This window comes from Loxodonta africana, chromosome 2, assembly GCF_030014295.1.
Source record: "Loxodonta africana isolate mLoxAfr1 chromosome 2, mLoxAfr1.hap2, whole genome shotgun sequence".
NCBI classification, from domain to species: Eukaryota; Metazoa; Chordata; class Mammalia; order Proboscidea; family Elephantidae; genus Loxodonta; species Loxodonta africana.
The window spans coordinates 176505090-176529991 of NC_087343.1; the positions used below are offsets into that span (position 1 = coordinate 176505090).

The 24902-nt window shown below is 45.0% G+C and overlaps 1 protein-coding gene and 1 non-coding gene across 2 annotated transcripts in view; one reads left to right on the top strand and one right to left on the bottom strand.

The window, feature by feature from the left end:
- Window positions 1-24902, bottom strand: part of CCNJL (cyclin J like) — a 63043-nt gene that overhangs the window by 31212 nt on the left and 6929 nt on the right. The window lies entirely within an intron of this gene.
- Window positions 16569-16639, top strand: TRNAE-UUC (transfer RNA glutamic acid (anticodon UUC)). Its single transcript has one exon. It is a non-coding gene; the product is annotated as a tRNA-Glu (tRNA).

A 24902-nucleotide genomic window follows, 5' to 3' on the forward strand; every position in this document is an offset into this window, starting at 1 on the left:
ACACTATAAAAGCATGAATTTTATGGTTATGTGAATTATATCTCAATAAATATTAAAAAAAAAAAAAAAAAAGACACATCGGCCACCCTCGTGGAGTGAACAGTCCAGTAAGAGGGAGATGGAGATCAAATAAGACAACACAGAATCCTCCAAGGTGATAAACACCAGGAAGGAAGGCTACAGGGCACCGTGAAAGTCTGCAGCAACTCTGAGGGAAGTGGGGGCCTTCCTGGTGGGAACCAAGCTTGAGGTGAGATTTCACGCTGTATGATCCCTTTTCTTCTGGTCTGTTTCCCCACGGAGTCTCCAGGCCAGGACTCAGTTATCTTGGAAGCCCTAGAGCCTAGCTGATGGGAGGTGCCCAAAGGCAGAATAAATTATTTTGTCTCCCTTATGTTTGTATACGAAGATACTGAGTTTCAACAACTTTTCGTTCTGTTACACAACGTGGGGCTCCAGGTCCCCCACAAGACTGCAGGCTGCTTGGGTATTTCTTCTAAGTACAGGGCTGCAAATTCAGGCCCTTGACAAGAAGCCAACCATAATCACAGATCCTTGGTGTCCCGCAGCCAGCAGCTGCTGCAAATTACCCAACTGACCTTTACCCCAGGCTGCAGTGCCCTCATCAGCACAGTTCAAAACCCCTAAACACAACAAGTCAGCTATGCAAGGTCCTGACTTCCCTCCCCCTCAACTCAGCCAAGCTCAGCTCCTTCCAGATCTTCCCTTGTGCGCCATGCTCAAAGTTTGCCCTCTGTACTCTTTCCTGGGAAGAGGGGCCATAGCTCCAAACAGATTCTCAAAGGAAGCCATGGTGCATCAACATAAAGGGCCGTTGGAGTGGGCAGCAATACGTGTAAAGAAGAAGTAAGGCTTCTGGGAAAAGGATAATCTCAAGGGTGGGCAGCATTTATGAAAGCTGCCTGGGATGCTCTTCATCCCTATTTCTGCTCATCCCTCAGATATCTGGCTAGCAGCCAAGCATGTTAGCCATTTGCACCACTCAGGGACTTCCACTCTTAGGATGTGACATTTAACCAAAAGGTTGCCAGTTTGAGTCCACGTCAGAGGCACCTCGGAAGAAATGCCTGCCAATTTACTTCTGAAAAAGCAGCCATTGAAAACTCTAGGGAGCACAGTTCTACTCTGACACACATGGGATTGCCAAGAGTGAGAATCCACTCGACAGCAAGTAGTTTCCTGAGGGTGGCCTTCCCTGATCCCCCATCATTCCAAACCAGGTCCCCTTTATTCTCCTAGCACATGTTCTTCCCAGCCAAATATTTATTAATTTATGGGTCTCCTCCTGCTTTCCTGCTAGGCTCCAGGGTCCAGAAAGCGGGGGCCATGTCTATTTTGCTTACACCATTGGCCCAGTGCCCAGTATAGTGCCTGGCACAGAGTTAGGTGCTGAAAAAACATCCAATGAGTAACAAAAGAACAAATACAAGGGAGTCCCTGCCCCCTCCCATACACAGAGGAGCAGCTTGGCACAGGCTGTGAAGCTATGCAGTTTGGGGTTAATCTCATCTCTGCTATTACCAGCCTCAGGCATGTGAATTCTGAACCGTAGTGTCCTCATCTGGAAAATGGGGCCACACTGTGTACAAGTATCTGGTAATGTAAAGTACTTAACAGCAAGTCAACAACCATCAGTGCCCTTCCCCTCAAGCTGGGCAACCAACCTTCAGAGAAGTTGAGTTTACCTGCCTCTGTCAAAGGCTCTTTGTCCAGAAACCTGCCTTGAGTACCATGAGATAAAGCTTTCAACTTTAGGGTTTGCGGCTATGGTCGGGGCGCGTTTGCAGGAAAGGACACCTACTTAGCAGCGTGTCCTCCATTCCAGATCACTAGTCAACTCTGACTCGTAGCGACCCCATGTATGTCAAAACAGGACTGTGCTCCATAGCTTTTTCAGTGGCTGATTTTTCAGAAGTAGATTGCCAGGCCTTTCTTCTGAGGTACCTCTGGGTGGACTCAAACCATCAATCTTTCCATTAGCAGCCGAGTGCATGAACCGCTTGCCCCACCCAGGTACTGAGTCCTCCACCTTGTTGTTGTTGTTAGTTGCTGTGAGTCAACTACGAGCTGAAAGGTTGGCAGTTCAAACCCACCCAGAGATGGCTCAGGAAACAGGCCTGGTGATCTTTTTCTCAAAGGTCACAGCCTTGAAAACCCTATGGAGCCGTTCTACTCCACCCACATGGGGTCACCACGTGTCCTCCTCAGAGTCTCCCAAACGAACTGGAATTAGCAGCCCTGAGCCTCAGCTTCTTTCCATCACCCACAGAAGTGCGATTCTTTGGCACATAACCAACCATGTGGGACGCCAGCGTGCTTATCCTGTTTAGTTTGAGAGTCTGGCTGATTACATCCTTAACCCAACTGGGGTGGGCGAAGAGGCATTCATTACAAAGGCTTTGCTCTAAGGAACCGCATTCCTCCCCAAGCACTCTTGACCTGAGTCTGCTGGAAGGCCACAGCGGCCCTGGTGCATGAAGCCAGCCCCTTCTGCTGTGTGGCCTGGATTTCAGAAACAAAAGAGCAGCCTGTGTGGGGTGGCATGTAAAGCTCTCCCTGGATTAGGCAGGCACTTGGCAGGCACTCTGCAGCCAGCACAGGCAGCAGGAGCCCAGCCAGGCAGGTGACCCTCCCCTCAGCCAGCCTGGCAGGGCCAGGGGCAGCATCAGTGGGGCCAGCAGAAAGGCTAGGGGTGAGGGGAGGATGGACAGATGAATGGGGGAGGAGGGGTGGGCAGAGGCTTCCTGACAACTCCCCTCTCCTTCCCTGGCTTACCAGCTGCCAGCCCCTTACCACCTGAGCCAGCCAGGGAAGTACCTGGGCCATAGGTAGGTTTAGAAATGAGCAGATGAGCAAGCAGGAGCACAGGGAGAGGTGGCTGTGATGGAGTTAACAAAAAAAAATCCACCTGACGAAACCTACTTTTGTGATCACAGTTTATTTTTGTTTTAAATAATAACTACCTCAAAAAAAAACTCAAACCCATTGCTGACAAGTTGATTCCAATTCATGGTGACCCTACAGGTCAGAGTAAAACTGCCCCCTAGGGTTTCCAAGGGGCAGCTGGTGGATTTGAACTGCTGACCTTTTGGTGAGCAGCCGAGCTCTTAACCACTGTGCCACCAGGGCTCCAAATAATAACTACAAGCTAGAAATAAAATGAACAAACCGAACTGTACTGTATGTAGCTGCACTACAACAGATCCCCACCATCTCTAGAGATTCTAAACGGTCAATACGGACTGACTTTTTTTGTTCCCTTGACTCAAGACAGCTAACTTCATTTTCAAAACTGTTTTAAACCTTTGTGTGCTGGTTTATATAATAATGTGTGTAATCCTTGTTGCTTTCCGGATATCAGACTGTTTCCTGTGGTTAGTTAGAAAAAATATATGCATATATTTTTTTCTTAAGCAAAACAAGTTTTATTCAGCATATATTCAAAAATGCAAAAGTGAGAAGTGGGCAAACCATGCTGCCAGAGCCACATCTTCCAGAGTACAAGGAAATATTACAGAATAGACAAAAGTGGGAAAATGGACAAATACGCTACCAGAGCCACGTCTGCCTGAGTCCAAAGAATATTACAGAGTCATTACAAAATGGGCAAAACCATTGAAAGCTTTATCTTTTCACAGACTGACTAGAAACGGTGATCCTACTTGAATCGTCTTTCTTAACAATCACTGGTACAGGTTTCCGTAACAACAGTCAGGAGGGTCCTCATTGGTCCAACAAAGTTTCTATTTACTAAATGCTAATAGAAAAAGATAAGAGTGGAAAATCTTTTGTGTTCTGTTAGACTGGCTTACATGAAAGGTTTCCTAAAAGATATTTTCCAAGATTATCCTATCTGTTGTCTTTATACCTCAGGGCCCAGTCGATGTGTCCTTGTGAGTCCTGGTGAGCCCAGCCCCAGCTGGGTCACATTCTATGCTCAAGGACAGGGAATAATGACTCCAATATTATTTCCTAAATCATTCCCTCCTGGTTAGAATATAATTTGTTTTGATGTTTATACTGGCATGCTTAGATGTCCGGTTTAGTCTCCTGAGGGTGAAGTTTAGCCCTTTTGGATCAAACAGCACTACCAGTGTCTGTCACTTCCCATGTATAAGTTTAGTGAGATGTTATATTTAAGATCTGATTGCTAGTTCTTCCTTACAGAGTTAGAGATGGGAAGATTACACTATCCGGTTAATAGTTTCTTCATACTACACTGTCTGGATTTTACTTTTAATATTCAATATATAACAGCATTATTATTTTAATTACTGTATTTCAGATTTTAAAAAATGAGAGGCAAGGTGGAAGAGATGGAATTGTGTCCCCCAAAATGATACATTCAAGTCCTAATCCCTGATACCTGTGAGTGTGAACTGTATTTGGAAATACGGTCTTGGCAGATATGATAAAGTTCTTAAAATGAGGTCATAATGGTTTAGGGTGGGCTCTGAATTCAAAGACTGGTGTCTTTAGAAAAGAACCAAAAAATAAAATAACCAAACCCATTGCTATAGAGTCAATGCCAACTCATAGCAACCCCAGAGGACAGAGGAGAACTGCCCCACAGGGTTTCCAAGGAGCAGCCGGTGGCTTCGGATTCAAACTGCCGACCTTTTGGTTAGCAATGGCGCTCTTAACCACTGAGCCCCCAGGGGAGGGAAACTTGGACACAGAGACACACACTGTCATGTGACAGTGGAGCAGAGCTTGGCCAAGGACTGCTGGAAGCCACCAGGAGCTAAGAAGAGTCAGGGAAAGATCTTCCCCTTGAGCCTTCAGAGGCAACACGGTCCTCCCAACACCTTCATTTCAGACTTCTGGCCTTCAAAACTGTGAAAAAAAAAATTCCCATTGTTGTCAGCTACCCAGTTGGTGGTATGTTGTTAAGGCAGTCCTAGGAAATGAATATAGAAGGGCCAGAGACCCACCATATTAAGGCCCAGCTCAAAACTGATTTCCGATTTTTCTCTGGCTACCCTACATTATCCCTTTAACAAAATCAGCCCATTAACAAAAACAACATTGCTAACATTTACTATGTCCGGCCCTTTGATGAGTATCACTACCCTGTGAGACGCTTCCCCCTAAGATACAAAGCCCCTCAAGGCCCTATTAAGAATTTTTTTTTTTTTTACTGATTATAAGTTGTGTTCACTGACCAGTTAAAAAAAATAGAAAAGTATACCAAATATCACTTACAATCCCTCAATCAGAGATTGCTGCTGTTAGGTGCCATCAAGTCAGCTGACTCACAGAGACCCTCTGTACCACAGAATGAAACACTGCCTTGTCCTGTGCCATCCTCAAAACCTATGCTGTATCTCAGCCCCACTGTTGCACCCACTGTGTCAATCTACCTCACTGAGGGTCTCCCCCTTTTTTTTTCGCTGACCCTCTACTTTACCAAGCATATAAGTCTTTCTCTAGTGATTGGTCCCTCCGAAGGACATGTCCAAAAACTAAGCTAGATACAGTCTTGCCATCCTCGCCTCTAAGGCGCATTCTGACTGTACTTCTTCCAAGGCAGATTTGTTCATTTTTCTGGCAGTTCATGGTCTATCTGATATTTTTTAGCAACACTACAATCCGAATGAGTCAATCTCCGGTCTTCCTTTTTCACTGTCCATCTTTTGCATGCATTATGAGACGATTAAAAATACCACAGCTTGGGTCAGGCACACCTTAGTCTTCAAAGTGACATCTTTGCTTTTTAACCCTTTAAAGAGGTCTTTTGTAGCAGATTTGCCCAGTGCAATATGTCTTTTGATTTCTTGACTGCTGCTTCCATGGGCACGCTGACTGTGGATCCAAGAAGAACGAAATCCTTAACAACTTCAATTTCATGATGTTATTTATTGGCCCAGTTGTAAGGATTTTTGTTTTCTTTATGTTCAGGTATAATCCATACTGAAGGCTGTAGGATTCTACCTTCATCTGTACATGCCTCAAGTCGTCTTCACTACCAGCAAGCAGGGTTGTGTCATCTGCATATTTCAAGTTGTTAACGAGTCTTCCTCTTTTCCTGATGTCGTGTTCTTCATATAGTTCAGCTTCTTCAACTTTTGCTCAGCATACAGATTGAGTAAGTATGGTGAAAGGTTATAACTCTGATGCACACCGTCTCTGATGTTAAACCATTCAGTATCCCTTTGTTTTATTCAAACAAGTGCCTCTTGATTCACATACAGGTTCCACATGAGCACAACTAAGTGTTCTGGAATTCCCATTCTTCACAATATTACCCATAATTTGGTATGATCCACCCAGTCGAATGCCTTCACGTAGTTGATAAAACACAGGTAAACATCTTTCTGGGATCTCTACTTTCGGCCAAGATCCATTTAACATCAGTCATGATATCCCTTGTTCCACGTCCTCTTGAATGAATCACGCTGGAATTTCTGGCAGTTCCCTGTGGACGTATGACTGGCTGCAGCTAATTTTTAATTATCGTCAGCAAAATTTTGCTAGCAGGTGACATTAATGATATTGTTTGCTAATTTCCTCCTTCTGTTTGATTGCCTTTCTTTGGAATGGGCAGGAATATAATTATTCAGAGATAAGCACTATTAATCAGTGCTTTTTTAAGCCCTCTACTAGGAAACCCTGGTGGCGTAGTGGTTAAGTGCTACAGCTGCTAACCAAAGGGCTGGCAGTTTGAATCTGCCAGGCGCTTCTTGAAAACTCTATGGGGCAGTTCCACTCTGTCCTATAGGGTCGCTATGAGTCGGAATCGACTTGATGGCACTGGGTTTGGTTTGTTTTGGTTTTTAAGCCCTCCACTACTAGTCGAAAGGTCGACGATTCAAACCCTTCCAGAAGTCCCTTGGCAGACAAGTCTGGCAATCTGCTTCTGAAAGGTCACTGCCTACAAACCCTATTGAGTACAGTTCTGCTCAGCACACATGGGTTGTCATGAGTTTGAACTGACTCAGTAGCGACTAACAACAATCATCTTCACAAGAATTCTTCAGATGTTTCTTGTGCAAACATTCATAAAAAGGGAATCATAATCTCCAAATGAAGGCACTGGCAGTTCAGTGCCCAGGTTCAACTCTCAGTCAATGCACCTCATATGCAGCCACCACCCCCATCTGTCACTGGAGGCTTGCGTGTCACTATGATGCTGAATAGGCTTCAGTGGAGTGTCCAGATTAAGATGGATGAGGCAGAAAGGCCTGCTGATCTACTTCAGATCCTAACAGTCCAATCCATAACCAATCATGAGGATGGCTCAAAAGGGGCAGCGTTTCATTCCATCCACCGTGCATGAGGATGCTGGGAGTTGAGAGCCAACTCAACGGTAGCTAACACCAACAACAAATTCTAACTGCTGCCCACTCCCCCTGCAGAGAGCACTGGAAGCGTATTTTCAGTGGCTGTAAAGAGGTTCATTGTAAGCTGATGCCAGGACTTCACCAAGCTCCCATCTGGGACATTTGGGCTGTCTTTCTTCCTTCAGGCTTCCATTCTGGCCACTCTTCAGAGAGACCTTTCCCAGTCCGTATCATAAAGGATCCTATGTGCTTCCCTCACTGAGCTAGCACAATCAGCAATCACTGTTTACTGATCTGTCTCCATGTTCATTAACTGCCCTCCCCACATCCCCAGAATGTGATATCCCTGAGGGAAGGAGCCGCACCCCTCTCTTCACCTTGTCCACACCTCTCTCTTAGTTCCTGGCCCACATAAGGGTTCATGAGTATTTGTTGAATGAATGGATGTAAGAATGAATGAATGCAGTGCTCTGGTGTGAACACAGCTGTGACCTGAGCAAACATTAGCTGGGGGAATCTTCCCTCAGCCCATAGTCTCCTTTACCACCCCCAGGTCTTCCGTTCCTACTCCTGTACCCTCCCCTACCCTCTTGAGAGGGAAACCTCACTATGTCAGCTCAAGGAAGGGCAGCATTTCTGGGACCAGAGGGGCCATTCTGGGGAGAAGAGAGGGGATGAAAAGACAGGCTTGACTTCTTTGGCAAGCACCCTCCTTGCTGTCCCAGAGCTTTCTCTAGGCTTCTCAAGCAGGAAGACAATCTTCTAAAAAGGAGAGTGCTCTGAGAAAGACCAAAGACAAGCACAGCACAACCCAGAGCCCCTAACTGAACCCAGAGCAGCCAGTGTGTACAAGGCAGCTGTGTTCGCTCTGCCACCTAGAAGGTTTCTGTAGATTGCTGCAGCGAGGGTAGGCAAGGCACGTGTCTCATCTTCTGCTCCCTCCCCTGACCCCAGAGATACCGAGCTTGGCAGAGGTGGCAAACAGTCTCTACACCTGTGCTGAGCTTAGAGGTACCTGGGGAATATGGGCTGGGTGAGTCCCAAATGTGCAGCCACAAAGACCTGAGCCCACAGTCAGAACCCATGGCCAGAAGCTGCCTGAGACTGGCCCATCACCGCTGCAGGACAGACAGGGCGAAAATTCAGCGTGCTCTGCACACATGCTTTGACGGCATTCTGAGGCTAACCTCAGAGGGTTTTGAAGGTCACGTACACTGTAAAAGTTCTCACTTTCAGTATGGTTGGAAAAGCCTGCCGCCACAGGTTTCTCATATTAGGGAGGAAGGGAAGTCTTTGTTTTTAGCACTTGACGTCCTGCTACAACCTCATTTTCTAAACACCTTGCTGTTTCACTCATTCCTCCTTCAGCTCTCAGCTTAAAAGTCATTTTCTGAAAAGTGTGTTCCCTGGTCATGCTCCTGTCAGTTACTCCCCAAGCACCTAGGACTTCCCATTCATTTATTAGTTCACTCATTCCTTCGTTTTTACTATCCTTCTTCCCCTCTAGACCGTAAACATGAGGGCGGAGACTGCATTTGTCTTGTTCAGCTCTGTGACCCCGATGCTTAATACAGAACAGTCAATAATTATCAAAATCCACAAATCTGGAGAATGGCAAATACTTGTGTTGAAAAGGTGGGAAAAAAATGGTTGGATCCTGATCATAGGTTGTATAAGACTATCCATCATAGTCAGTGATTCCAAATACTCATGAAGGCTAGAGAAGAGATATTAGAACCTGGGGGAGCTGAATTTCAGGGGAAGAGAAAGCTGTCATGTGCCTCCGTCTACCCAACAGCAACACAGGGTTGCCAAGGAAGAACCAGATCAGTGCTGATGGAGGATTCGGAGCGGCAAGAAAAATGATAAACTATGCGTCTATCAGTCATTTCGAGGGCAGTGTTTCCCAAGGTATGTCAGTGGTGCACCAGTCCCAAGAAGAAAAGAATCTGTGGGCCATGAATCTGGAAAACAACACATACTACATTGCCCCTTCCTAAAAGGGATCATGTATTAGCTCATTAAAGCCAAAGGCAAACAAGCCCACTGCTCAAGTCAGTTCCGACTAATGTAACTGCTCTGTATGATCGTCTTGGCTGGGATCTTTTTTCCCGTGACACCAGTGGGTAGGTTCAAACTGTCAACCTTTATGTAAGTAAACAAGTGCAAGCTCTGCCATCCAGGGACCTACGTAAGAGGCTCTGAAAATGTTCTTCGGCAAAAAATACATTTAGCTGTGGGAATCTCTAGGTTAAGTTTATTTATCCATATAGCACCCCCCCTTTTTTGGGGTGCAGAGTAGCACCATCCCAGAGATCATGCTCTGGGAAATGGTGGTTTAGGATGCTGGTGGCAGGGCTCTGGCAAAAATCCCTGGCTCAATGTCTACTAATCTGATCATTCCAAGCCAGCTCAGGGAAACTCCAAGCAGCCAAGTGCTGGATGCCTGGTCGTAGCAGGTTCAGGGCATGGACCCAAGATTAAGTCCCCCACCCCTGCCCAATCCCTTTAATATATATGTGTGTGTATACACATACGCAAGTACATATACACATATATGTACCCATACACACACACGTATATGTATGTATGGAGTCCTTGGGTAGTGCAAATGGTTAATGCACTCAGCTGTTTGTTCAATTCTATCTAGAGGCACCTCAGCAGAAAGGCCTGGCGGTCTACTTGAGCCACTGAAAGCCCAATAAGCACAGCTCTACTCTGATGACACACATGCAGTGGCCATGAACTGGAATTCTCTCAACAACAACTAGCTATACACACAGACACACACACACACATATAAAAACTCTTCCATAACCGGAGGGATATACCATTGCCCACCAACACAACATTTTCTACCTCTCATGTTTCTTGTGAAACAGTTTCCCTGGTTTTAGTGCGCCTGTTTAAATGCATGAAACTGGAGAAGCGGGAGTTGGTGCCTCATTACTGTGTAGATGAGTGTATTGTATTAGGTGTTGCATCCTGGAGGTAACGATTTTGCAAAACTTTTGTCTCTCTTGCCTTTTTTACTGGGAGATAAGCCTCCCAAGTATTATTTCCTGGTTTCTGTGTGCTCCCGAGAATGTACTTCTCACCAGAATAAGCTATTCTTAGGTGCCATTCATTCTTAGTCACCATTCATTCCCAGATGCCATTCATTGCATCCAGTTGTGACAGCATCCCTGGCTCAGCTGTAAGTTGCTGTCTTGCAATCTTCCAGGACTGCTCTTTGTCTTTCTGAGCTGGTAAGTACTAATTTAGCAATAAGGAAGAATGCATTGCAGTAGTAATTTTCAAAAGACACGAATTCTGTAAGTTATTCTTAGGCACCATTCATTCTTAGGCGCCATTTGTTGTTTACATGTGTAGCAGCACCCATGCTCAGCTGTGAGTTGTCCTGCAGTCTTCCAGAACTGCTCTTCGTATTTCTGAGCTGTAAGGACTACTTTGGCAATATGGAAGAATGCATTGTAGTGGTTATTTTCCTGAGATACAAATTCCTTTGGTTTTATTTATTTGAGCAGGAGGCCTGAATTAAGCAATCTGTTCCCCTTGTGTATGCTCATGTTTGTTTGGAGGTGTGCTATAGGTGTTATACTACTTCTGCAGAACCAACAATTATTTTTTTCTGGAACATCCCTCTGTTTTAGAAATGGTAAAGAGATTTAGAAACCTCCAGAAAATTCTATACTATCTTCTCTAACTGACAATGAGGAGGAGGACCTAGATGAGGAGGGTGACAAAGATGCCTGGGAAGAGCATACCATCTTGTAGAATCAGCAGCACATTCTGAAAGTAGGAACAACAACACTGACATGGTAGCAGCCACTCTATACCATGTTTCAAAATGTTTCATGAAATAAAAAAAGCGAAGATAAAACGATTTTATCTTTGCCTCGTATCACCGATATTTCCTACCTCCGGTATCCACCAGGGCATATGTGTCTCACATAATATGTATCAAAATCCATATCTTATAACAAAAATTCAGAAAGGGCTCTTGAAAAAGCATGCCTTCCATTAGTGAAAACACATAGTGTCGACAAAAAAAAAAAGGAAAAAATAATTCAGTCTTACATAATTTGAAAGCTACCCATTTGCCAGACATTGTGCTAAGCATTTTTCATGCATTTTGTCCTTTAATCCTCCCAACAGGCACATGAGGTAGGGATTGAGTATCAGCATCCCAGTGTTACAGATAAGGACAGCTCAGAGAAGTTAGGTAACTTGCTTAAGGTCACCCAGTTAACAAGTGATAGATTTGAACCTGCATCTTCTGACTCCGATGCTCTCAACACTATGTTTTGGGGTGTCCATGGGATAGTTTAGGTTTGGTTATTTTACTCTCAAAACAGTTTTATTGAACTGATTACAAAATACCTGATCACTATAGTAATTTTAGAAAATACAGGTGAGCACAAAGAACATTAAAATCACTGCAATCCCACCACCAGGAGATAAGCACTGTGTGTGTGTGTGTGTGTGTGTGTGTGTGTGTGTGTTTATCGGTACGTGCCTTCCAGTCTTGCTTCTCAGCACACACTCACCCCTACTTCTCTCTCTCCTCAATTTAGACTCTACATGCATTAGCTCCAATCCCACACTCGTCCTCTTGAGGTGGCTGCTAGCGCTAGCACGCAGAAACAGGCACAGAAGAACACCTGCCCAAGGCCACGCTGCAGGTCGGTGGCAAATCCTGGATGCGTACATGCAGGAGCTGGCGGGGTCCTGGGGTGTGGCACCGCTGCCAGTGCTACAACCGCTTCATCAACAGCCTGAGCGTGTGCTCCTGTACCAGTCGCTGGGAGAAAACCACGCAGGGTCTCCGCCTCTGAGCTTCTCACTATGCTCACCCTCACTGCTGCCAACTGCTGCCTCCCCAGAGACCCAGGCACCCAGGCGCTGGGCCAGCTGCTTGGGAAACAGCTAGAGAGGTCACGTCAGCCTGAGAACAAAGAGTAACAAGATGTGAAGAAACACCACATGCAACCGAGGTGACCAACGGGAAGTATAAACTTGCAAATATAAAGGGAGGAGAGAGAGAGAGGAAGGGAGGAAAGGAAGGCTGCTGCTTCAGAGGCCTCAGCATGTACACAGTATCAACCAGGGAGGCCCAATGGGCTGGTGGATCATCCTCCTTCCCCTCTGCCTTGATTGCTTCACAGAGACCCAGCAGGTATTTTCGGTAAAAAATCAACATCTCTGTGGGGACACTATTTCAACATTTTTAAGAGAGTGGCCGGGGCACTTGAAGACAGCAATGCCATTAATACTTCCCTCCTACTAAAGTCTGGCCTGCAGCTTCCTTCCAGCAGCATGGAGGTCACCCCCAGTCACCACATTCCAATAGCGCCCCCCCATACTCCTTGACAAGCTCCTCCTCCTGAGCCCAGGATTTGCCACTAACCTGCAGAGCCACCAACTACCCTGCGTACTCTGTGCTAAACCCTCGTACCAGCTGCTGGGGCGTCCAACCGTGATCACGGACATGCCTGTCTGCATGGTTCTCCCTGGTCACCCCCCTCCCCGCCAAGCCGAGGTGCCCTCCAACAACCCCTGCAGATAACATTCATAGCCTTTTTATAAAATGTCCCCAAGCTCTTTGCTTTAGCTAGTCTCCTGATGTAACCACATCCCTCACCCCTTCTCCGTTCAGGGTGTCCCTCATTCTCCTGGGCCCTCCGTTACGTGGGGTCATGAAGTGCTCCGCTCTTACATGCTGGGTGTTTAACAGGTCCAGTCCTTGGATCTCCCCTCACACCCCCACCCTGCAGGTTCCCACTCCTCTGTCTGACATGGCCTCCAAAGCTCTTCACTCCAGACTTCAAGCTCCAGGCCCAGATTTCCAAATTCCTTCTTGTGGATTCTCCTGGGTATCTGAACCCTAAAGTACAGACTGAAGCAGGTTAGTATAGTCCAGGGTTTCTTGCACGTGGTCAGTTGACTATATGCTTCAGAATCTTCTGAGAACCAGTGTAAAATGGGAACTTCCTGCACCTTTCCTGATTTACAGAATCAGAATCCTTGGGGATGGATCCTAGGCAGCTATCTACATTTAACAAGAGCTTCAGTTGAATCCAATGCTTACTATAAGCTCCATCAAGGTAGAGAACTTTGTTTTGTCCACCACTACATCCCCAGTGGCTAGCACAGTGCGTGCCACGCAACTGGCTGCCAAAAAATATGTGATGAATGAATGAATGCTCACTGATGTTCCAGAACCACTGCCTTGGTTACTATATTTAACTGGTCCTTTTTAAACAAATGAGATCACAAACATAAGGCATTTAATACTGTCTGCACATTATAGGTGCCTACTAAACATTGACTTAACTTAGATGGTACTGGGGCGCCCTAAAAGATTACATGGAGCCATGGTGGCGCCGTGGGTAAAGTGACTGACTGCTAACCAAAAGGTCGGCAGTTCGAAACCACTAGCAGCTCCTTGGGACAAAGATATGGCAGTCGGCTTCGGTAGAGATTTATAGCCTTGGAAACCCTATGGGGTGGATATGAGTCGGAATCCACTTGATGGCAGTGAGTTTTCAAAGATTGCAAAGAAACTGACAACTTCCAGAAGGAGCGCTCCAAGAACAATGCTCACTGTGAAAAAGGCTGATCGTGCTCTACAAAGGAAAATTACTTTGTTCCAAGTACTCAGAAACTTGAAATCTTTCACTCCCTTTCTTAACTGGTCCTTTTGACCCTCTCAAGTCTGCCCACAACCTGCCTTGGTTCAGACACCACCTCTCTGGATCACTGCAACACCCATACCTAGTCTCTAAGGCCAGGTCCTCTCTCCACTGTGAGCTGACATACCCCTACTTACCTCTTTCTCAGCTCTCCATTTGCTCTCAGGATAAGGTGCAAACATCTAGGGAGACCTCCCACTCCCAACGCCAATGTTCCTGGTCTCATCTCCCTCCCACCCACTCCCACTCACCAGACCACCCCTTGATGGTCACTCTTGGTGATTATCACAAACCACCCTGTGTCCTGGTTAGGTGTCTTCCCCTACCCCTTTCTCTGCCTGGCAATCTTCTACTCATCCTTCCAGTCAGTTCAAACAGTACCTCCTCTTTGAAGCTTTCTATGACTTCTTTAGGCACTGAAATCTCATCTGTTGGTACACTGGTTAAGAGTGTGAGCCCTGGAGTCTGGGTGCCTGGATTCGAATCTTGGCTCTGCCACCTAATAGCTGTGTGGCCTTGGGTAAGTAATGTAAAGTCTCTAAACTCTGACGTCTTTCTTAGGAATAGGCATAAATATAGATCTTTTCCAGTCAGTTGGCCAGGCAGCTGTCCTCCAAATTTCTTTGTATAGACAAGTGGGCACTTCAGCGCTGCATCTGTTTGTTGAAACATCTCAACTGGTATTCCGTCAATTCCCAGAGCCTTAGTTTTCACCAATGCCTTCAGTGCTGCTTGGACCTCCTCCTTCAGTATCATCAGTTCCTGATCATATGCTACCTCCTGAAATGGCTGAACATTAACCAACTGGTTTTGGTATAGTAACTCTGTGTATTCCTTCCATCTTCTTTTGATGCTTTCTGTGTTGTTTAATATTTTTCCTGTAGAATCCTTTAATATTGCAACTCGAGGCTTCAGTATTTTCTTCAGCTCTTTCAGCTTAAGTAATGCCGAGTGTGTCCTTCCCTTATGGTCTTCTATCTCCAGGTCTTCGCACAACTCATTATACTTTATTTTGTCCTCTTGAGTTGCCCTTTGAAATCTTCTGTTCAGGTCTTTTACTTCATCATTTCTTCCTTTTGCTTTAGCTACTTTACATTCAAGAGCAAATTTCACGGTGTCTTCTGACATCCATTTTGGCCTTTGCTTTCTTTCCTGTCTTTTTAATGATCTCTTGTTTTCTTCATGTATGATGTCCTTCCACAACTCATCTGGTCTTCAGTCATTAGTGTTCACTGCGTGAAATCTATTCTTGAGATGGTGTCTAAATTCAGGTGGGATACATTCAAGGCTGTGCTTCAGCTCTTGTGGACATGTTCAAATTTTCTTCAGTTTCAACCTGAACTTGCATATGAGCATCTGATAGCCTGTTCTGTAGTCAGCCTCTGGCCTTGTTCTGACTGATAATATTGAGTTTTTCCATCATCTCTTTCCACAGATGTAGCTGATTTGATTCCTATGTATTTTACCTGGTGAGGTCAATTTGTATGCTAATCAAATAATCCGAGAGGCTGTACTATATGAAGAAGATCGTGGCATCAGGATTGGAGGAAGACTAATTAACAACCTTCATTATACAGATGACACAATCTTGCTTGCTCAAAGTGAAGAGGACTCCAAGCACTTACTATGAAGATCAAAGATCACAGCCTTCAGTATGAATTACACCTCAATAAAAAAAAAATCCTCACGCCGGACCAATAAGCAACATCATGATAAACAGAGAAAAGACTGAAGTTGTTAAGGATTTCATTTTACTTGGATCCACAATGGAAACCCTGGTGGCACAGTGGTTAAGAGCTACAGCTGCTAACCAAAAGGTCGGCAGTCTGAATCCACCAGGCACTCCCTGGAAACACTATGGGGGCAATTCTACTCTGTTCTATGGGGTTTCTAGGAGTCAGAATCCACTCAGTGGAAACAGGTTTGGTGGGTTTTTTTTTTTTTTTTTTTGGATCCACAATCAACACTCATGAAATCAAAAGGCCCGCTGCACTGGGCAAATCTGCTGCAAATGACCCCTTTAAAGTGTTAAAAAGCAAAGATGTCACCTTGAAGACTAAGGTGTGCCTGACCCAAGCCTTGGTGTTTTCAATTGCCTCCTATGCATGTGAAAGCTGGACGATGAATAAGGAAGACTGAAGAACTGATGCCTTTGAATTGTGGTGTTGGCGGAAGAATACTGAATATACCATGGATTGCCAAAAGAAGGAACAAATCTGTCTTGGAAGAAGTACAGTCAGAATGCTCCTTAGAAGCAAGGATGGTGAGACTACTCTCACATACTTTGGACATCTTATCAGGAGGGATCAATCCCTGGAGAAGGACATCATGCTTGGTAAAGTAGAAGTCAGTGAAAAAGGGGGAGACCCTCAGCCAGACGGATTGACACAACGGCTGCAACAATGGGCTCAAGCATAACGACTGTGAGGACAGGGCAGGACCAGGCAGTGTTTTGTTCCGTTGTACACAGCGTTGCTATGAGTTGGAACCAATCGGACGGCACCTAACAACGGCAAACTTTGCCATGTCCCATCTGTAAAATGGAGATAACTGCAGTGCCTACTAGGTGGCATTGGTAGTTCAGTGGTAGAATTCTTGCCTTTCATGCAGGAAACCCGGGTTCAATTCCCAGCCAATGCACCCCACACGCAGCCATTACCGGTTTGTCAGTGGAGGGTTGCATGTAGATGTGATGGTGAACAGGTTTCAAAGGTGCTTCCAGACTAAGACAGAGTAGAAAGAAAGGCCTGGAGATCTAGTTCTACAAATCAGCCAGTGGAAACCTTATGATCCAATCTGCAACTAATTACAAAGGATCACGGGGATGGCACAGGATTGGGCAGTGTCTCCTTCTGTTGTACATGGCGTCACCATGAGTCTGGGACCAACTGGATGGGCAGCAAACGAGGACAGCAGTGCTTACTTAAGAGAGTTGCTGTGAGGACTTAGATAATGAAAGATAATGTATGTAAGGCTTTTAGCGGACAATAAGCACCCATTAAACGTGCACTTTTACTAACATTAACTGGCTATTGTGGCAATTAACATATGGCTGTAGTTGATTTTACAGGACTACAACCCAGAGGTTAAAAGCCCTCAGGGCAGGGGTTGGGTTGTGGTTTCACCCCTGGCAGCACCTCTGCTGGGTCTGCAGGTTATTTGTGGGGCTCATTAAACTGGGCTCATTAAGGACTGCTGGGTGAAGAGGCCCACCTCACAGTGCTGTTTGCCAACCAAGCCCAGAAGATTGTGGGAAGAAATCAGCCAGGGCTCTGCCTTCCCTGGACTAAGGTCATCAAGGCCTTCCCGCAACTGCCTGGCTTCCTCCTTCCTAACCAGGATGCTGAATTGATGCCCTGCTTCCGATACGTGCCTCTTGGGAGATTCCTGACACCTGGGGAAGTGTCCCTAAGCGGCTTGACAAAAATTCCCCCAGAAACCTCTTCATGGTCAACCTTAAAAGTAACCATGAGAAATAGCACCTGACATATTAAAGTAAAATGAGGCATTACGTCTACAACCTGGTCCAGAAAAAAAAAGTGCATAAAATATAAAAAAGAGAATGAGAAGGCAAATATGGTAAAATGTTAAGAATTGTATTCTACGCTCGCAACACTTCTCTAAGTGTGAAATTATTTGAAAATAGAAAGCTCACACAAAAAGAGACTCAAGAGAGATTACAACTCAGTCAAGTTGTACAGCTTTGTACCATGAACCCCACCTTCTCACCTCACTCAGGGACTTCCCAGGGTGTCTGCTGAGCTTGAGGCGAAGTTTCTTTTACACCATCACTGGCTTCAAGGCTGCCTTGCAATCCCTCTGCTGTGTGTGTGTGCGCGCACACGCGCGCGTGCGAGTCTCATCTAAGGTAAGACTCTTGGCAAGAGATTGCAAGGTTTTAAGGCCTCAACTCTCCCACTAAATAGGGTGACCCAGGCCAAACTGCTAAAGCCCTGGGAGGTCATCTCACTACCAGCATGATGGGGTTGCTGGTAGCTGCTAACCTACCCCCCAAGACTGTTTCGACAGTGAGGCGCAGGAAGGTGATTTGTGGGCTGTAATGCGCAAACCCCAGATAAGATGCCTGTGATGAGCACATACTGACTGAGGGCCTCGTATGCAACAGTTACTCTGCTCAGAACTGGGGAGACAGCTCCTGCCCCCATGGGCCTACCACGCAGACAGGAAGGCAGATCTAAAGGAAATAACTGCATAAATAAATGTATAATTACAAATTGTGCTCAGTGCTATGCAGCCAAGGGTAGTGTGTGAGCACGTAACCAGTGACCCAGCCCTGACCTGCCCTGGGAGTCACATTTGCCTGACCTTCTCTGAGGAAGTCAAGTCTCAGCTGGAAGCTAGGGAACAAGTAGGTTACAGCATATTATAATCCCACAAGATTAGGGAAGTGTATAAACCAAATTGTTAGTAGTGGTTAACTGAAGTGAAATGACACCGTGAGGAAGTAATCAGCCAAACAAAAAAATAGGGGTCGTTAACCAGGACAAATAATCAGGACAAACGCCACTGATTCTCCAACAAATCAATGGCATGAAAAATAAAATAAAGGTGGGGGGAGGTAAAGAACCATGAGAGGATAACCAAAACAAACCCAAACCAGTTGCCGTCGAGTCCATTCCGACTCATAGCAACCCTACAGGACAGAGTAGGACTGCCCCATAGGGCTCTAAGGCTGTAAATCTTTACGAAAGCAGACTGCCACATCTTTCTCCCTCGGAGCCGCTGGTGGGTTCGAACCACCAACCTTTCAGTTAGCAGCCAACCACTTAACCACTGTGCCACCAGGGCTCCTAAAAGACTTAGAGACATTTAAAAAATGTAATGTGTGGACCTTGTCTGGATCATGATCTGGACAAACCAACTAAAAAAAAATGGTTTTTGAAACAACTAGTGGAAACAGAATACAGAGTGGGCAGTAGAGGACAGTAATGCATTAATGTTAATTAATTTTGATAGATGTGATAATGGCACAGTCATTATGTTCTTCAAAAAGCCCTGTTGGTGGCTATTTATGGAGGAAATGCCATGATTTCTGGGGGACAGATGAAACACGTCCTGAAGCTGGGTGGAGGGTATATGGGGATTCACTCTACTCCTCTCTGCTTTGGTATCTCTTTTAAAATTTCTACAATAAAAAAATTCAGAAAAACAAAACAAGGAAAAAAACAACAGTGGTCAACTCCAAAAGAGTCCAAAGTGCTCTGAACCGTTGGGATAGATTTTTTACAATGATCCGAACAACCCACTGTGATGAAGTACGTAGCTATCTATCATGTCTCATTTAATGACGCCATGGTGTTTCAGTGTATGGATGAGCCATAGTGCAACCAAGTCTCTACTGACCAGCATTTACACTCTTTCCAATTTTTCCTGAGCTTCTGTTCTGTAAGACATCCTGCTTCCCCTCCTTGTCTCTCCCCAACCTACCCACCCAAGTCACTGGATGACTTCTAGACTAAGCAGCTGGCAGTACGAGCATGGACGTCCCTATCACAAGAATGCCCAGGCTCCTGCACCATCTGCTCCAGTGACCTACAACCTGCATGGGACCCAGGGCCTAAAGGCAATTCACATTTTGCCTTCTAGGGATTCAGTTACAGCTACTTGGGGAGCAGGAAGCAGCACACCCTGCAATGACTAAGAGGGGCTGAGAAGGAGCACAGGAGTCTTCTCGCCAGGACTGAAGGTCATCCCAACAATGCTCTCCCAGCCCCCCTTCATGGGTTTCAGACCGGCACCCTGCTGCCAGATGGGACCCCAAAGATCCTGGAAAGCAATCAGAGAGTTCCACACCACTCCCCTTTCTACCTGCTGGTGGTTTTCTTTCTGAGTCCCCACTCTTTTTAAACACAGACAATGATTAAAACAAGACATCATTTGGGGACCTATCTAAATAGCATTGTTTTTTTTTTAAAGAATAATATCCAGGGTTAGCAAACCAGGCACTCTACCCACCACACCACGAGGGAAAGTCTAAACTGGTGCGATATTTTGGGAATTTATTAACTGGTTGTATGGATTGAATTGTGTCACCCTCAAAAGATATGCTGAAGTCCTAAGCCCTGTACCTGTGAAAGTGACCTTGTCTGGAAATAGGTGTTTGAAGATGTTATCAGATAGGTTAACAGGAGGTCATACAGGGGTAGGGTGGGTCCTAATCCTATAGGACTGATGTCCTTATAAAAGAGAAGATACGTTAGAGTCCGGGAGACAAAGGATGCCATATGATGCTGCAGCTGCAAGTCAAGGGATGGCTGGAGGTACCCGAAGCTAGGAGAGAGACACGGAAGAGACTCTCCCTCAAAGCCTCAGAAGGAATCCACACCCTGAATTCAGACTCCCAGCCTCCAGAGCTGTGAGACAATAAATTGCTGTTCTTTTAAGCCGCCCCTCTTTGTGGTAGTTTTTGCAGCACCCCTGGATACCATACACTGGTGATATGCAAAGTGCTTAAAATCATACCCTTTGACCAGTAATTCCATTTGAGGAATTCATTCTCCTGAGCACACTCACGAACATAAGGCTAGGATCACCTCTGCAGTGCTATGTAAGACCACATGGTACACTAGAAACAACCAAAAAGGCCGTCAGTAGGGGAATGGATGAGCAAACTGTGTTATATTCATACAATGGAATACTGTTCAGCAATAAAAAGAAACTTCTAGTAGATCCAACAACATGGATGACTCTCAAAAACATTATGCTAAGTAAAAAAAAAAAAAAAGGCAGACGCAAAAGCCCAAGCCATCGCTGTTGAGGTCGATTCCGGCTCATAGTGGCCCTATAGGACAGAGCAGAATTGCCCCATAAGGTTTCCAAGGAGTGGCTGGTGAATTCGAACTACCAACCTTTTGGTTAGCAGCTGCAGCTCTTAATCACTGTGCCACCAGGGCTCCAGCTGCAAAGGAGTACATACTATATCATTCCATTTGTGTGAAACTCCAGAAAAGAAATCTAATCTACGGTGACAGAAAGGCCAATTGGTGATTCCCTAGGGCAGGGCTAGGGGAAGGAACTTGGGTAGCCTGGCTGGAAAGGAGCAGGAGGGAACTTTCTAGGCCAATGGCAATGTTCCGTAATTTGACTATGGTTGGTAGTTACATGAATGTATGTTAGGTGTCACTGAGTCACTTCTGACTCATAGCAACCCTATATATAACAGAACGAAACGCTGTTCAGTCCTGCGCCATTCTCACCATCGTTTTTTACATTTATCAAAACTCACTGAACTGTATGTATACTTAAGATCTATACACTGTCCTGTATAAAACCTATGCTTCAAGTTAAAAAAAATAGATAACAACTGGCAGCTCCACCTACACATCCAACAATGTACTGTCACGGTATAGCCAATAAAACATCACGTCTGATACTGCAGAAGAGGGGTTAATGACCTAGAGTGTTAATATATACAGAGAAGGAAAAAAATCAATTATAGGACTGTAACATACTACAATGGCACTTTTGTAAAATAAAATGTATATATATATGAATAGAAAATGATCAAAAGGAAAGATCCCATTCATTCAATACAAATTTACTGAGGACCCACTATATACCACTACTGTTAAAATAAGCAGAAAAGACAAAAGTCCCTTCTATTCATGGAGTTCCATTCAGTGGTCTCGATAATATTTTTTTAATTATTAAAATATCAGTATTATTGCTGTTTTAAAAAACTACAAGGGATCGAACTGGCAATAGCAACTTGAAAGGTTAGATAGGAAGCTTAGGGGGTATTGAGTTTATGCTAATGGTGAAGGAATAATTAGAAAAGGAGGGTGAGTATGGTCACACAACTTGAAGAACGTAACCAGGTTCACTGAACTGTACATGTAGAAATTGTTGAATTGGTGCATGGTTAGCTGTGTGTATTTTCAACAACAACAAAAATAAAATTAAAAAACATACCAACATTAAAAAAAATCACATGGTACAGGAAAGTAAGTAAATTATACAATCACGTGTGTAAAACACACACACAAACACACACACAAGCTTATTTATGGCAAAATAATTCTGGAAGGATTAATGAGGAACTAGAAACTGCGGTACCTTTTGGGGAGGACAGCTAGGGTACAGGGGTGAAAGAAAGCCTTTCACTATTTTTTTATACAGCTTGATTTTTTAAAAACCGTGTTCATGTGTTATCTATTCTAAATAAACACAATTCAAGTGTTTCCCATTTTTTAATAATGTCCAATAACCAAAAATTAGCTGGAGACAAATGACATGGAAAGAGGGACACGGTACACTGCAAAATGAACAGTGTTCTGAGACAAGAAATTTCTCATTTTTACTAAAAATGATTCAAAATAAAAATGCATACAATGATGATATGCATACAGAAGATGAACATACACCAAAAACATCAATAATTATTATTGGGAACAATTATTTCCAAGTAGTATAATTGCGGAGGAAATTTTACTTTCTTCTGTTCACTTCTATTTTTTTTATTATACTTTAGATGAAGGTTTACAGAACAAACTAGTTCTCATTGAACAGTACACACTTTGTTTTATGACACTGGTCAACAACCCCACAACATGACAACAATCTCTCTTCTCAAGCTTGGGTTCTCTATTGCCAGCTTTCCTGTCTCCTCCTGCCTTCTAGTCCCTACCGTCTAATCTCATTTTGTTTTATGGGCCTATCTGATCTTTGGATGAAGGGTGAACCTCAAGAGTGACTTCATTACTGAGCTAAAAGGGTGTCCAGGGGCCATACTCTCAGGGTTTCTCCAGTCTCTGTCAGGACAGTAAGTCTGGTCTTTTATTGTGAGTTAGAATTTTGTTCTACATTTTTCTCCAGCTCTGTCTGGGACCCTCTATTGGGATCCCTGTCAGAGCAGTCGGTAATGGTAGCCAGGCACCATCTAGTTGTATTGTACTCAGTCTGATGGAGGCTGTGACAGTTGTGGTCCATTAGTACTTTGGACTAATCTTTCCTTTGTATCTTTAGTTTTCTTCAGTCTCCCTTGCTCCTGAAGGGGTGAAACCAGTGGACTATCTTAGATGGCTACTCACAAGCTTTTTTTTTTTAAATTGTACTTTAAATGAAGGTTTACAGAATAAACTAGTTTCTCATTAAACAGTACAAATACTGTTTTATGACACTGGTTAACAACCCCACGACATGTCAACACTCTCCCTTCTTGACCTTGGGTTCCCTGTTACCAGCCTTCCTGTCCCCTTCTGCCTTCTAGTCCTTGCCCCAGGGTTGGCGTGCCTCTTTAGTCTTGTTTTGTTCTATGGGCCTGTCCAATCGTTGGCTGAAGGGTGAACCTCAGGAGTGACTTCATTACTGAGCTGAAAGGGTGTCCGGGGGCCATACTCTCAGGGTTTCTCCAGTCTGTCAGACCATAAAGTCTAGTCTCTTTTTGTGAGTTAGAATTTTGTTCTCCATTTTTCTCTAGCTCTGTCCAGGACCCTCTATTGTGATCCCTGTCAGAGCAGTCAGTGGTGGTAGCCAGGCACCACCTAGTTGTACTGGACTCAGTCTGGTGGAAGTCGTGGTCCATTAGTCCTGTGGACTAATCTTACCCTTGTGCCTTTAGTTTTCTTCATTATTCCTTGCTCCGGAAGGGAGAGACCAATGGAGTATCCTAGAAGGCCACTCACAGGCTTTTAAAACCTCAGATGCTACTCACCAAAGTAGAATGTAGAACATTTTCTTTATAAACTATGTTATGCCAATTGAGCTAGATGTTCCCTGAGACCATGGCCCCCACAGCCTTTGGCCCAGCAATTTGGTCCCTCAGGAAGTCTGGATGTGTCTATGGAGCTTCCATGACCTTCACTTGTATTTATTTTTGCAGTTTCCTAAACAAAAGAAGCTTTGTGTATGTATGTGTGTGTGCAAGATAGTATTAAAAAAGAAAAAGAAAAAAGCAGACACACAATGTCACCTCTTTCTGTCAGGTGCTCAGATACACTAGAGAATCGTTGGCTGCACTCCTTCTACCCAAGAGGATGAGTGAGCTAGGAAAACAAAGAATAAGTCAAGGGCAAGGGCACAAGGCCAGCTCAAAGGCTCAGATGTCCTCCCCACTTGGAGAGCAGGCTTCCTCGGCCAAATCCCTTTCCCACCACACAATCCGGAAGCCCCAGAGGCTGAAAGAGTAACTTATGCCCATCTTGTCCCTGGGACACCTGGGAGGCAGGCAAGACAGGGACCACTTCCATTTTACAGGAGAGAAGGAGGCTTGAAGAAAATCGATTCTCCTGCAAATAAGGTGCACCATGACCAAGTCTGGATGGGTATTGCAAGCACTCTGAGCGCTTCAGAGCTCTAACACCTAAAGGCAAAAGTGTTCAGATTTGGTTTTGTCACCAGCTTTCTACACTGGAGTCGGGCAGTCACAAAGCTGGCAGCTATCTTGAAAGTCATCTCATCCAACCTCCCAACCCAATTTTCTGTTTTCAGTCCTTCTTAATCCATCTTCCATCCTCTATCTGCATACACCTCCAGGCGCAGCCCAAACCAACCTCGAATGTTAGACTGTGAGCCTGAGTACCCTCACCTCCGGCGTGACCATGAGGACAACTGTTAGGGTCTCACTTGAAAATCACAAGACAGCCCTGTCACTATGCAAGTGCTTCTCAAAACCAGCATTTGTGTCTGAAAAGCCTAAAGGACACAATCCTAGAGCCAAACTGGGCAGTGACGTCCCGTCCCTGTTGTCTGGAACACTTCATCGTTGGTAGCTCTGGGTATGTCTCATGCTGGGGGGACAACTGTATCCTGTGGATACAGAAACCCAAATAGGAGAGGAAGGGGGTGGAAAAGCCAGTTGGGGGATGGCCTAGCCAAATCGTTGATCCCTACCTTGAGCAAGGACCTGGGTTACTACTTTCTATACGGAGACAGACTGTCAGCC